Below are 12,285 nucleotides of genomic sequence, written 5' to 3' on the forward strand. Positions count from 1 at the left end.
ACAAAACTAAAACAAGGTGCCAATTTGGGAGTAAAGCAATGAAAATAAAACTAACAAATATGTTGAAAGGAAAGAAAGAAAAGAAAGAAAGAATAGATATGCAAAGTTACACAGAGGTAGATAAAGAAGATTTATATACATTAAAGATTAACTGCAAGGGGAAAAGAATAGTAGGAAAAGCAAACAAAGAACTACATGGAGATAAAATAATAATAGGCTTTAAAAATTAAAAATTAAAATTAAAAAAAAGAAAAGGCAAACTCCACAGAACTGCAAAAGCCCAACATAGAGGCAGAGGTTCAGAACAACAGTAAAAAATGTGACTGAGGGAAAAAAAAACTCAAAAGCTTAATTAGATTTCATAGTGCCAGTAAAATCAACAACTACACTGCGGGGGTGGGTGGGGGAGGAAATTAAAAGAAAAAAAAAATCCAAAAGAATCTACAGAACAAGTCAAAACATAAGAATAATAAATGTTTTTCTAGAGTCACTGCTGTTAGAGTTCTTTCCCTTGCTGGAACTCACAGTCCACCTCACCTCCCTAGGATGCCCTCCCACACCGTGTTGATCTCTGGACCTGCTGTGGGGGCAGCTCAGACTCTAATCTGCTCTTGCTCCTGGGTGTTCTTGCCTCCAGTGTCCGCAGCTATCAGAACTAGAGTGTTTTCTTTTGTGGGAGCTCTCAGCGTCCTTTAATATAGACACAGAGTCTGCCCAGTGGATCGTGTGGACTTAATCAGCAGCTTGTACAGCCGGTGGGAAGGTTTTGGGTCTAGTTTCCTACCTACACTGCCCCTGAGTTTCAACTGTGAGTTTGTTTCCACCTCTACATGCGATTCGTCCACCGGGGTTTGCTCCTGAGGCTGCCCTGGAGGGCTTGGGTTTGCCCCTGTGAGGGCCAGGTGTGGAGGCGGTGCAGCTGCTTGGGTCACAGGGGTTCTGGCAGCACCAGGTACTCAGGGGAGTTGGCGGCTAGGGCAGCAGGAAATAGAGTGCTCTAGAAGGGTATGCCAACCAGCATCAGCCGATGTGCTCCAGTATTCTTGCCTGGAGAATCCCCCTGACAGAGAAGCCTGGCAGGCCACAGTCTACAGGGTCGCAAAGAGTTGGACATGACCGAAGCGACCCTACGCATATAGACCCAGGATGCTTTTAGCCTGTGGCGGTTCTGCCCCAGTGAGAGTGGAGTGTGAAGGTGGCGCAGCTGCTTGGCTCGTGGGGACCCTGGCATCACCAAGTGTGCAGGAACATGGACTGCCTCTTCCCCAGGAGTTATGGCCCTTTCAGAGTCTTTCTTTGAGCCTTTTGCAGCTGGTGATCAGAAGGCCTCTTTGGCCAGTCTTTCCCCATAGCTCCACCCATCCAGGCACATAGAGGGCCCCCTGGCTGCGGTCCCACTCTGTAGTTTGGCGCATCAGGCACTTAAAGGAGCGCCCTGGGTGGGGTCCTACTCTGTAGTTCAGTGTTTCAGGCATTTGATGGGCCAGCCTCTCTATTGTTCAGCTGCCGATGCTGGCCTGTGGAGAGAGAGAGGCTATGGTGATGGCTCCACCCCTTACGTGTGACTCAGCAGTATTGCCTTGCTTCCATGGCTGCCCAGCTTTCCTCCATGGGCATTTCTCACCACAGTCTCCTCCCTCAGATTCTCCTTGATCCTCTCTGCACAGTCAACAGCGGCCCTCACCCTGGGATTGCTCCACAATCCCTAAACTCCACCTCCCAGCTGCTGTACCTTCCAGGGGACCTGTGTTCCTGTCCAGGGTATGTATGGTTGTGGCAAGGACTGTCTGATTCTCATTCCATTTAGGCTGCCACAGGTCAGCTGGTTCACTCTCAACCTTAAATGTTCCTCCTCTGACTCAGACAACTGCCCCGATGTGGCAATCAGACCCCTGCTTCAGTTCCCCCACCCACTGAGGGCAGGTCCAGTCCTACTAACACTCCTGTTTTTCCCCCTGTTTCCTTCACCCTACCGAGTTTTGTGTGGCTCTATATATTCTTTTCCACTGGTCAGGTACTCCTGTCTGCTCTCAAATGGTGTTCTGCATACACTTCTGTGTCTGGAAGTGTATTTCTGATGTATCCATAGAGAGAGATGTACTCCACATCCACCTACTCCTCTGCCATCTTGTTCTCTCCTAAATACTGAGTTTTGAGCCAGCTCTTTCACTTTCCTCCTTCACCCTCATCAAGAGGCTCCTTGGTTCCTCTTCACTTACTGTCATTAGAGTGTGATCATCCGCAATCTGAAGTTGTTGATGTTTCTCCTGCCTATCTTGATTCCAACTTGTAACTCATCCAGCCCAGCATTTCTCATGATGTCCTCAGAATACAGATTAAACAAACAGGGTGACAACAGACAGTCTTGTGGTACCCTTTTCTCAATAATGAACCAATAAGTTGTTCCATAAATGCATAAAGACTGAGATGTGTTGCTAATTCTTTGCTTTGAATTCTAGGATTAATACATTTCCCTAACTTATCATACATATATTTGTATGACATAGTTAATTGCTCTTCATACATATTACTAAAGTACTTAGGAAAGGATTTCAACACTTCATTTATTGTACTAGTCATAGTCACATATATTATGTCACTTAATGCTCTCAGAATCTCTAAGACAGGGTTTCTCCCCTTCTTAATAGATGAGATTGAATTCAACTTAACCTCAGTCAGTTCCGTTCTGTTGCTTAGACATGTCCAACTATTTGTGACCCAATGGAATGCAGCACGCCAGGCTTCCCTGTTTATCACCAACTCCCAGAGTTTGCTCAAACTCATGTCCATTGACTTGGTGATGCCATCCAACCATCTCATCCTCTGTCATACCCTTCTGCTCCTCCCTTCAATCTTTCCCAGCATCGGGGCCATCTCTAATGAGTCAGTTCTTCACATCAGGTGGCCAAAGTATTGGAGCTTCAGCATCAGTCCATCCAATGGATATTCAGGACTAATTTCCTTTAGAATGAACTGGTTGGATCTCCTTGCAGTCCAAGGGACTCTCAAGAGTCTTCTCCAACACCACAGTTCAAAAGCATCAATTCTTCTGTGCTCAGCTTTCTTTATAGTCCAACTTTCATATCCACATATGACTACTGGAAAAACCATAGCTTTGACTAGATGGACCTTTGTTGGCAAAGTAATGTCTCTGCTTTTTAATATGCTCATAACTTTTAATATGCTCGTAACTGCTCATATCTAGGTTGCTTATAACTTTCCTTCCAAGAAGTAAGCATCTTTGAATTTCATGGCTGCAATCACCATCTGCAGTGATTTTGGAGCCCCAAAATAAAGTCTGTCACTGTTTCCCCATCTATTTGCCATGAAGTGATGGGACCAGATGACATGATCTTAGTTTTCTGAATGTTGAGTTTCAAGCCAACTTTTTCACTCTCCTCTTTCACTTTCATCAAAAGACTTTTTAGTTCTTCTTCACTTTCTGCCATAAGGGTGGTGTCATCTGCATATCTGAGGTTATTGATATTTCTCCCAGCAATCTTGATTCCAGATTGTGCTTCATCCTGCCCAGCGTTTCTCATGATGTACTCTACATATAAGTTAAATAAGCAGAGTAACAATATACTGCCTTGACATACTCCTTTCCCAATTAGGAACCAGTCTATTGCTCCATGTCCAGTTCTAACTTGCTTCCTGACCTGCATACAGATTTCTCAAGAGGCAGGGAACTGGTCTGGTATTCCCATCTCTTTAAGAATTTTCCACAGTCTGTTGTGATCCACAAAGTCAAAGGCTTTGGCATAGTCAATAAAGCAAGAGTAGATATTTTTCTGGAACTGTCTTGCTTTTTTGATGATCTAATGCATGTTGGCCATTTGGTTGCTGGTTCCTCTGCCTTTTCTAAATCCAGTTTGAATATCTGGAAATTCACAGTTCACGTACTGTTGAAGCCTGGCTTGGAGAATTTTGAGCATTACTTTGCTAGCGTGTGAGATGAGTGCAATTGTGTGGTAGTTTGAGCATTCTTTGGCATTGCCTTTCTTTAGGATTGGAATGAAAACTGACCTATTCCAGTCCTGTGGCCACTGCTGACTTTTCCAAATTTGCTGGCATATTGAGTGCAGCACTTTCACAGCTTTGTCTTTTAGAATTTGAAATAGTTCAACTGGAATTTCATCACTTCCACTAGCTTTGTTCGTAGTGATGCTTCCTAAGGCCCACTTGACTTAGGACTCCAGGATGTCTGGCTCTAAGTGAGTGATCACACTATCTTGGTTATCTGGGTCATGAGGATCTTTTTTGTATAGTTCTTCTGTGTATTCTTGCCACCTCTTCTTAATATCTTCTGCTTCAGTTAGGTCCCTACCATTTATGTCCTTTATTGAGCCCATCTTTACATGAAATGTCCCCTTGGTATCTCTAATTTTCTTGAAGAGACCTTAAGTCTTTCCCATTCTATTGTTTTCCTCTATTTCTTTGCATTGATTGCTGAGGAAGGCTTTCTGATCTCTCCTTGTTATTCTTTGGGACTCTGCATTCAAGTGGGTATCCCTTTCCTTTTTCCTTTGCCTTGCACTTCTCTTCTTTTTACAGCTATTTGTAAGGCCTCCTCAGACAAGTATTTTGGCTTTTTGAATTTCTCTTTCTTGGGAATGGTCTTGATCCCTACCTCCTGTACAATGGCACAAACCTCCACCCATAGTTCTTCAGGCACTCTGTCTAAGAGATCTAATCCCTTGAATCTATTTGTCACTTCCACTGTATAATCATAAGGGATTTGATTTAGGTCATACCTGAATGGTCTAGTGGTTTCCCCTACTTTCTTAATTTAAGCCTGAATTTGGCAATAAGGAGTTCATGATCTGAGCCACAGTCAGCTCCCAGTCTTGTCTTTGCTGACTGTATAGATATTCTCCATCTTTGCCTGCAAAGACTGTAATCATTCTGATTTTGGTGTTGACCATCTTGTGATGTCCATGTGTAGAGTCTTCTCTTGTGTTGTTGGAAGAGGGTGTCTGCTATGATCAGTGCCTTCTCTTGGCAAAATTCTGTTAGCCTTTGTCCTGCTTCATTTTGTACTCTAAGGCCAAACTTGCCTGTTATTGTATCATATCTCTTTACTTCCTACTTTTGCCCTCCAGTCCTCTATGATGAAAGGGACATCTTTTTTGGGTGTTAGTTCTAGAAATTCTGGTAGGTCTTCATAGAGCCATTCAGCTTCAGCTTCTTTGGCATGGTGGTTGGGGCATAGACTTGGATTACTGTGATATTGAATGGTTTGCCTTGGAAATGGACAGAGATCATTCTGTTGTTTTATAGATTGCACCCAAGTACTGCATTTCAGACTCTTGTTAACTATGAGGGGTACTCCATTCCTTCTAAGGGATCCTTGCTCACAGCAGTAGAAACAATGATCAGCTGAATTAAATTTACCCATTCCAGTCCATTGTAGTTAACTGATTCCTAAAATGTCAGTGTTCACTCTTACCATCTCCTGTTTGACCAGTTCCAGTTTACCTTGATTCATGGACCAGACATTCCAGGTTCCTATGTAGTATTGTTGTGTAGCACAGGACTTTACTTCCATCACTAGTCACATCCACAACTGGGTGATGTTTTCACTTTGGCTCAGCCTGTTCCTTTTTTCTGGATCTATTTTTCCACTCTTCTCCAGTAGCATATTGGGCATCTACTGACTTGGGGAGTTCATCATTCAGTGTCATATCTTTTTGCCTTTTGATACTGTTCATGGGGTTCTCACACAAGAATACTGAAGTGGTTTGCCATTCCCTTCTCCCATGGACCATGTTTTGTCAGAACTCTCCACCATAACCCGTCTGTCTTGGGTTGTCCTACCTGACATGGCTCATAGTTTCATTGAGTTAGACAAGGCTGTGATCCATGTGATCAGTTTGGGTAATTTTCTGTGATTGTGGTTTTCATTCTGTCTGCCCTCTGATGGATAAGGGTAAGAGGTTTGTTGAATCTTCCTGATGGGAGAGACTGGCTATGGGGCAATCTGGGTCTTGCTCTGATGGGTAGGGCCATACTCAGTAAATCTTTAAACCAATTTTCTGTTGATGGGTGAGGCTTCATTCCCTCTCTGTAGTTTAGCTTGAGGCTGAACTATGGTCGAGGGTAATGCCTGTAATGGCAACCTCCTTCAAAAAGACTTACGCCAGCATGCTGGGTCTCCAGGACTGTCATATTCAGTTCCCATACCCTGCAGCACTGTCAGCCTGCACCTCCCCTGGAGACTCCTGGGCACTCACAGGCAAGTCTGGCACAGTCTGTCTGCTCCTTTCTCCTGGGTCCTGGTATGCACAAGGTTTTGTTTATGCCCCACCATAGAGCCACCCGCCACCTTAGTCCCACTATACAGCCACCCAGGAGACAATCCACAAACTGGAGAACAATTATACCAAAGCAGTTCTCACACTGTTGCAAAAGTTCTAGGGCCCACAACAGATTTCCCAACCTGGGCATCCAGCAAAGTGACTGAGAACCCCCAGGGAATTTGACTTTGAAGGCTAATGAGATTTGATTACAGAACTTCTACAGGACTGGGGAAACAGACTATTGGAGGACACAAATAACTTAACCTAAACTTGAACTTTAACAGAGTTGCTTTGTGAACCCTATTATCTGCTCTGTTTTCACAAAACAAAGTGGAGCCCTACCAACAGATCACCTTTATTCACTGTTATGTCCCAGTGCATGGCACAGAGTTTATACCGAGTCTCAGTAAATATTTGTTGAATGAATGCTGAATAATTATCACTGCTACCTAGTTCATTTGTATTTTGGACTTTACATAACTCTGTTCACTCAGGTCCATTAAATAGCAACTAGCAAATGAGATCTAGGAGGAAAAATCAAATTCCACAAGGAAGAAGTTGTTCACTTATGGCTGTAGTACATTTGGAACTCTTTGCAGCTCTCAATCATTTATGTTACTTTCTTAATTTACCTTGAACAAGAATCTTTTCAATTTGATATACAGAGTTTCTCAGACTTACAACATAAAAAGTTATTCCCAACATCAAATATAAATTCTTCTTTTAAATGATCAGTTTCTAAACACCAGGATCACACAGTCACTTCCAGCTTCATTTGATCTTAAAATAAATACTGAAGAATAACTTAAAAGATCTTTTATTCCATTATAGAATATTAACTCAGGAGAAAATTATTCAATAATAGAAAATAAATACATACTAAATACAATAAATTTCAAATGAACTGGTAGTATGTGTGAATTCCATTTTTTCTGAAGTGGTGAGTTAGCTCAATATTAGTCCTTACTAATAGAGTCCCTTGGACTGATCAAACCAGTCAACCTAAAGGGAATCAATCCTGAATATTCATTGGAAGGACTGATGCTGAAGCTGAAACTCCAATACTTTGGCCACCTGATGTGAAGGACTGACTCCTTGGAAAAGACCCCGATACTGGGAAAGATTGGAGGCAGGACGAGAAGGGGATGACAGAGGATGAGATGGTTGGATGGCATCACTGGGTCAATGGACATGAGTTTGAGCAAGCTCCAGGAGTTGGTGATGGACAGGGATGCCTGGCATGCTGCAGTCCATGGGATCACAAAGAGTCGGACACGGCTGAGTGACTGAACTGAACTGAACTTGTCCTCTATTGAGGATAGCTTTGCTGTGCTCTTAGCAAAGTCAGTGGCTTTCTGCCTTTGAACGTGAAAGGAAGATGTTAGTAAGAATCCTTTAGGGGAACAGAAACTACATGTTTGCTTATGCCGTCATGGCAAAATTCAATTTTATTCTATAAATAGAGTTGTCTTCATAAATATCAGCTATTTCCTTCAGTTTAAAGAAAGTCCTCTTTATAAAACAAATCTGATTAAACTTCTTCAGTAAATAGACAAGTGATGTGGTTGACTCAAAAATATATTAAAATGGCAAGCTGGTATTTGGTTCCAATAAGTAAGTATATTTTTCATAGCACTAGCTTTAACCTGACTCATCTTTGCAGAGGGGGAAACTGCTGCGTGAAACTGATCAGGTGAAACTGAAAAAACAAGCATAACATTTAATTCACTTAAGAGAATGGGAAAAGCATATGTAAGCACAGAAGAGAACCCAGCACAGTAATTTAACTTTTCATAACTCTTCATGCATTTTCTTAACTTATACTGATATTTCTTTTCTCTCTTTAATCTCTTTTGGCAGTAGATCTAGACATAATGCTTAAAAATTGTGATCTTTGATCTAATTTCAAGAGCCAAAGCTTTATGAAGCCTTTGTATATTTAAAGAAAGAGGCATAAAGCTTAGGCATGTGAAACATTAAATTGTGTTTTCATATGTGAAAGAGAAGTGCCGTATATAAATGGTTTATCAGCCTAAAGAAACAGACAATATATTTTTAGATTATATTTTAGCTTTTCACAGAAATTGTACAGCTTCATGGCCATTTGCTTCATGGATATTTCCTGGGGCTCTTTTTGGGTCTGCATTTCTGAAAACTGTTAGTGTTTTACTCTGAGTACCTGATTCTCACGTCCTTGAACACTTAGGTTAATGTTTAATCAGTGCACAGAGCAAGACTGAAGGACAGTCCCTTTCTTTACCCTTTACTAAAGCCAGGGTTGGTTAGTCCGTCACCTTCTTAAACAGTGACTGCGATGATACACTCCATCACATCCACTCTGTCAAAACATGAGTGAAAATCAATTGTGGCGTATCTAGAAATACTCCACTCACTTCCATTTTGCTTCTTATGAGCTGATGCACCTACTCAATATTAATTTCCTTCATAGTTAGGCTGTGGAAAAAATTGAATGGACTTTGGGGGGATAAAACTAGCTAGGTGACCTTGGTCAAGTCACATCATTTCTCTTGACATCATCCCTCATATCTGAAGTAAAGTCCCTTGTCTGACTAATCTCTAAGGACTTTCCAGCTCCACACTTCCTCAAAAATCATCGAATCTTTAGAGCAGTGGTGCACATTTATGCCAGTTGACATTCTGCTTTACGAGGTTTGAAAACGTTATTTTATCCTACCTGTAAATGGTAGTGGAGTTTCATTCTGGAATTTTGATTCATCAGTAGTCAGCAGATGCTGTCAGTTCATCTTCAGAAAGTACCTTCATTCAACTGCAGACACTGTGGTATGTTGGGGGAATAAAATAATGCATGAGACATAGGTCTTGCTGTCAAAAAGATTATGGGGTTGGACTGGACAATGGAGAAGTGCGCAGATAAAAGAAGAGGGGATGTGGGCAAAAAGGAGGAATCCAAGCAGAGGAAAGGGAGGAAGCAGAATATCCAAATGTGATGGCTCCTGGCTTATTTAGGGAAAGGCAAAGAGCTTGTTATGAAAAAAATGACATTGAGGTTGTCCTCAGTAAATATTGTTAGCATGCTCTTACACTTTAACTGAAGAAAAAAAAGAACAAAAATAAACCAGGCCTCGAAATAATAAAGGATTCTAAATTGAAATTTATATGGAACAATAGAGTAATTTTTAAAAACTGAGATATAATTGACATATAACATTGTATTTGTTTTAATAATATGATTATTTGATTAATGTATACACTGTGCAATGATAGAGTGGTTTTTTAAAGAGTTGCTTGGGTGGTTATATAACAGGAAGGATAATATTATGCAAAATGATAAAGAATAGTTTTGTAATTTAATACCCACCTTGAAGCAATATTGCAATGTTGATATCTTCAGATGTTTTACATTTATGTTTGTAATTCTCCTTTGAGAAGTCAGGTTTCTACATTACCATGTCTTGTCCATAAAACCTGCTTATTTGGCATGGAAATACCACTATTTCCTTCTCCAACACCAATGGCTACCTATGTAACTGAAAGGAAATTGCAGTGAATATTCCAACAAGAAGTAACTGCAACCCTGGGAATGATCCTCTGTGGATTTATGATTAACTTCTGGCTTTTATTGCTTTGGATGGAAGAGCAGGAAGGCGTGGAGAAGCTGGTGGTGGGGTGGGCTGGGGAGAGGTGTAGCGATTTGGGGGAATCTGGGGGAATTTGATGATCTCTGTGGTAATCCTCTCCCTCTCTTTCTCACTGTAAAAGACAGAACTGTGGTGAGGTAAGAAAACCCCTAACTGTTTATTCTTCTCTATTTATCTCTGTTTATCTCTGTTTATCCCTCTACCAGAGGGAGAGTCAGGAGTAATTTTAATGATGTTTTAGAAACTCAATAAAATCCCATGTGCCCACAAATGCATTGCTTCTAGAGATGTTTAAGAAACATCTTAGAATAAAATTGGTAAGAAAAACAATTCTAATGACATAAGCTCAATATATTGTAAGTGATTTTTAAAAATGGCATCTATGAGTGGGAAATCACAAGCCCCTACAACCTTGATTAAGTAAATTCAAGTGGGGGCCTTCAAATATTTGGTAGCGTATTTTAAAAATAGCTGTTTTTTGTTTCAGTGGGATGTGTGGACTGTACTACGGTTTTAAGTGCTTACCTTCTGGTACCTACAAAATGTTCTGAAACCAAAAGACCAATTTTGTGCTATTAAGAAACTGTAACTTAAAACTTGCTGAAAAACTAGCTCTAGTCCTCCTAAAAGAGGGTTCCTAATTGCAGTTTCCTTCTTTATGTATCTAACAGTCAGTAAATCCTGCATTTATTTCTGGCTCATTTTCAAAGGGATAATTTAACCTGAAAAGTAAAGATAAGAGTTAATTATTTTCTGCTAGGCAGTGATTTCTATTTCTAAAAGAGTGGCTGCTAAAGGCACTGTGTTAGTGAACATTCGGGAGAGAGAGCAAGGAATGGGTAGTAAATCTTTGCAGATTGCTGCATGTTCAAAAAAAGGACTGGGAAACTCATATCTATAAAAGCAAAGCCCTGGAGTGGAAAATGATGTTAACCACGGGATCACATCAGTACTGTGCTTAGCTGAGTTCCATGTTTCATTCTCAAGGGCAAAGCCAGGATTTGAAGCCAGCTAATAACACAGTGGTCCTTTGGATTTAGAATCATAAAGTCTGGGTTCATATTCTGACTCTGCTATTTTCTATCCATGCTGGAATCACTCACTCACTTCATCAAAAGTCCTGTCACCACCCACAGTCTGATGGCATTACCACTATATCTTTGGGGACAGCATCCCAAGGTCAGACCACTGCCCAGGTTCAACTCCAGATCCCAGCACCCGGATTCCTTTCTTTCAAAAAGGAACCCAGCTCCTTGAGCCTAGATTCGCATACAAATTACAGGAGAATCTAGAAACACTTTATGCCTTAAAACCCAAATGCCATTTATAACTCTGAGCAATGGAATCCAAAATTCAAAACATAATGATTTGACCATTATTTTTGGCCAAAGATTCAGAGTTATCCCATTTTTCCTGTGAGGCCCCAAGTTAACTGAGTGAATTTACTTTTTGTAAGGCAACTAACAAGTTTCAGAATTCCAAGAGGTGGGTGTCAGGCAGCATGTTTTGACAACAAATTTTCTTTATTAAAAGAATAATTGTATTTATTTATTTACTTTTGGCTGTGCTGGTTCTTCATTGCTGCAAGGGCTTTTTTCTCTAGTTGCAGTAAGAGGGGCTAGTCTCTGGTTGCAAGGTGCGGGCTCCTCATTGCATGGCTTCTCTTGCCGAGGAACACGGGCTTCAGGGCACACAAGCTTCAGCAGCTGCGGAGCGTGGTCTCAGTGGTTGCAGCTCCTGAACTCTAGAGTGATGGCTTGACAGTTGTGTCAAGCCACACATGGGCTTAGCTGCTCCATGGCATGTGGGATCTTCCAGGATCAGGGATTGAATCCATGTCTCCTGCATTGGCAGGAGGATTATTTACCACTGAAGCACCAGGGGAGCTCTCCCTATATTTTTTATGCAAGAAAACATTAAATAATATTGAGATATTAGTTACACTGACTCTTCAGCCTTCCAATTTAAGTTCTTCCCCTTGAACTTTTGCAGAGTTCTCATCACAGCAGAAGATGCTCCAGGTTGTCTCAGTACTGACAGACAAAAAGACATGGCATGACTTTTTCTACCTCAGTGACTCCTCTTTTTCTTTCACATCTAAGATTTATTGACAGTGATGATGTCCCATTACAATATTCCCTTTCTGTATTGGGCACTGAGCAATGAATTGCTGCCACTGACTCCCAACAAAGCTCTTCCAAAGGAACAATTCAAGTCTCATGGCAGAGCTAATACTTCAAAGACTAAAGGGTATCTCATGCTTTCATTCTCTTTGCCTTGTTAGGAACTTTCTCAAAGGAAAGGTACACAGCCCAGGCCTCTTAGTTGGTTTAGTAAGTCCGTGTATTCACAAGTTGAAAAAGTGT

Source organism: Cervus elaphus, chromosome 33 (genome assembly GCF_910594005.1).
Source record: "Cervus elaphus chromosome 33, mCerEla1.1, whole genome shotgun sequence".
In the NCBI taxonomy this organism is placed as follows: Eukaryota; Metazoa; Chordata; class Mammalia; order Artiodactyla; family Cervidae; genus Cervus; species Cervus elaphus.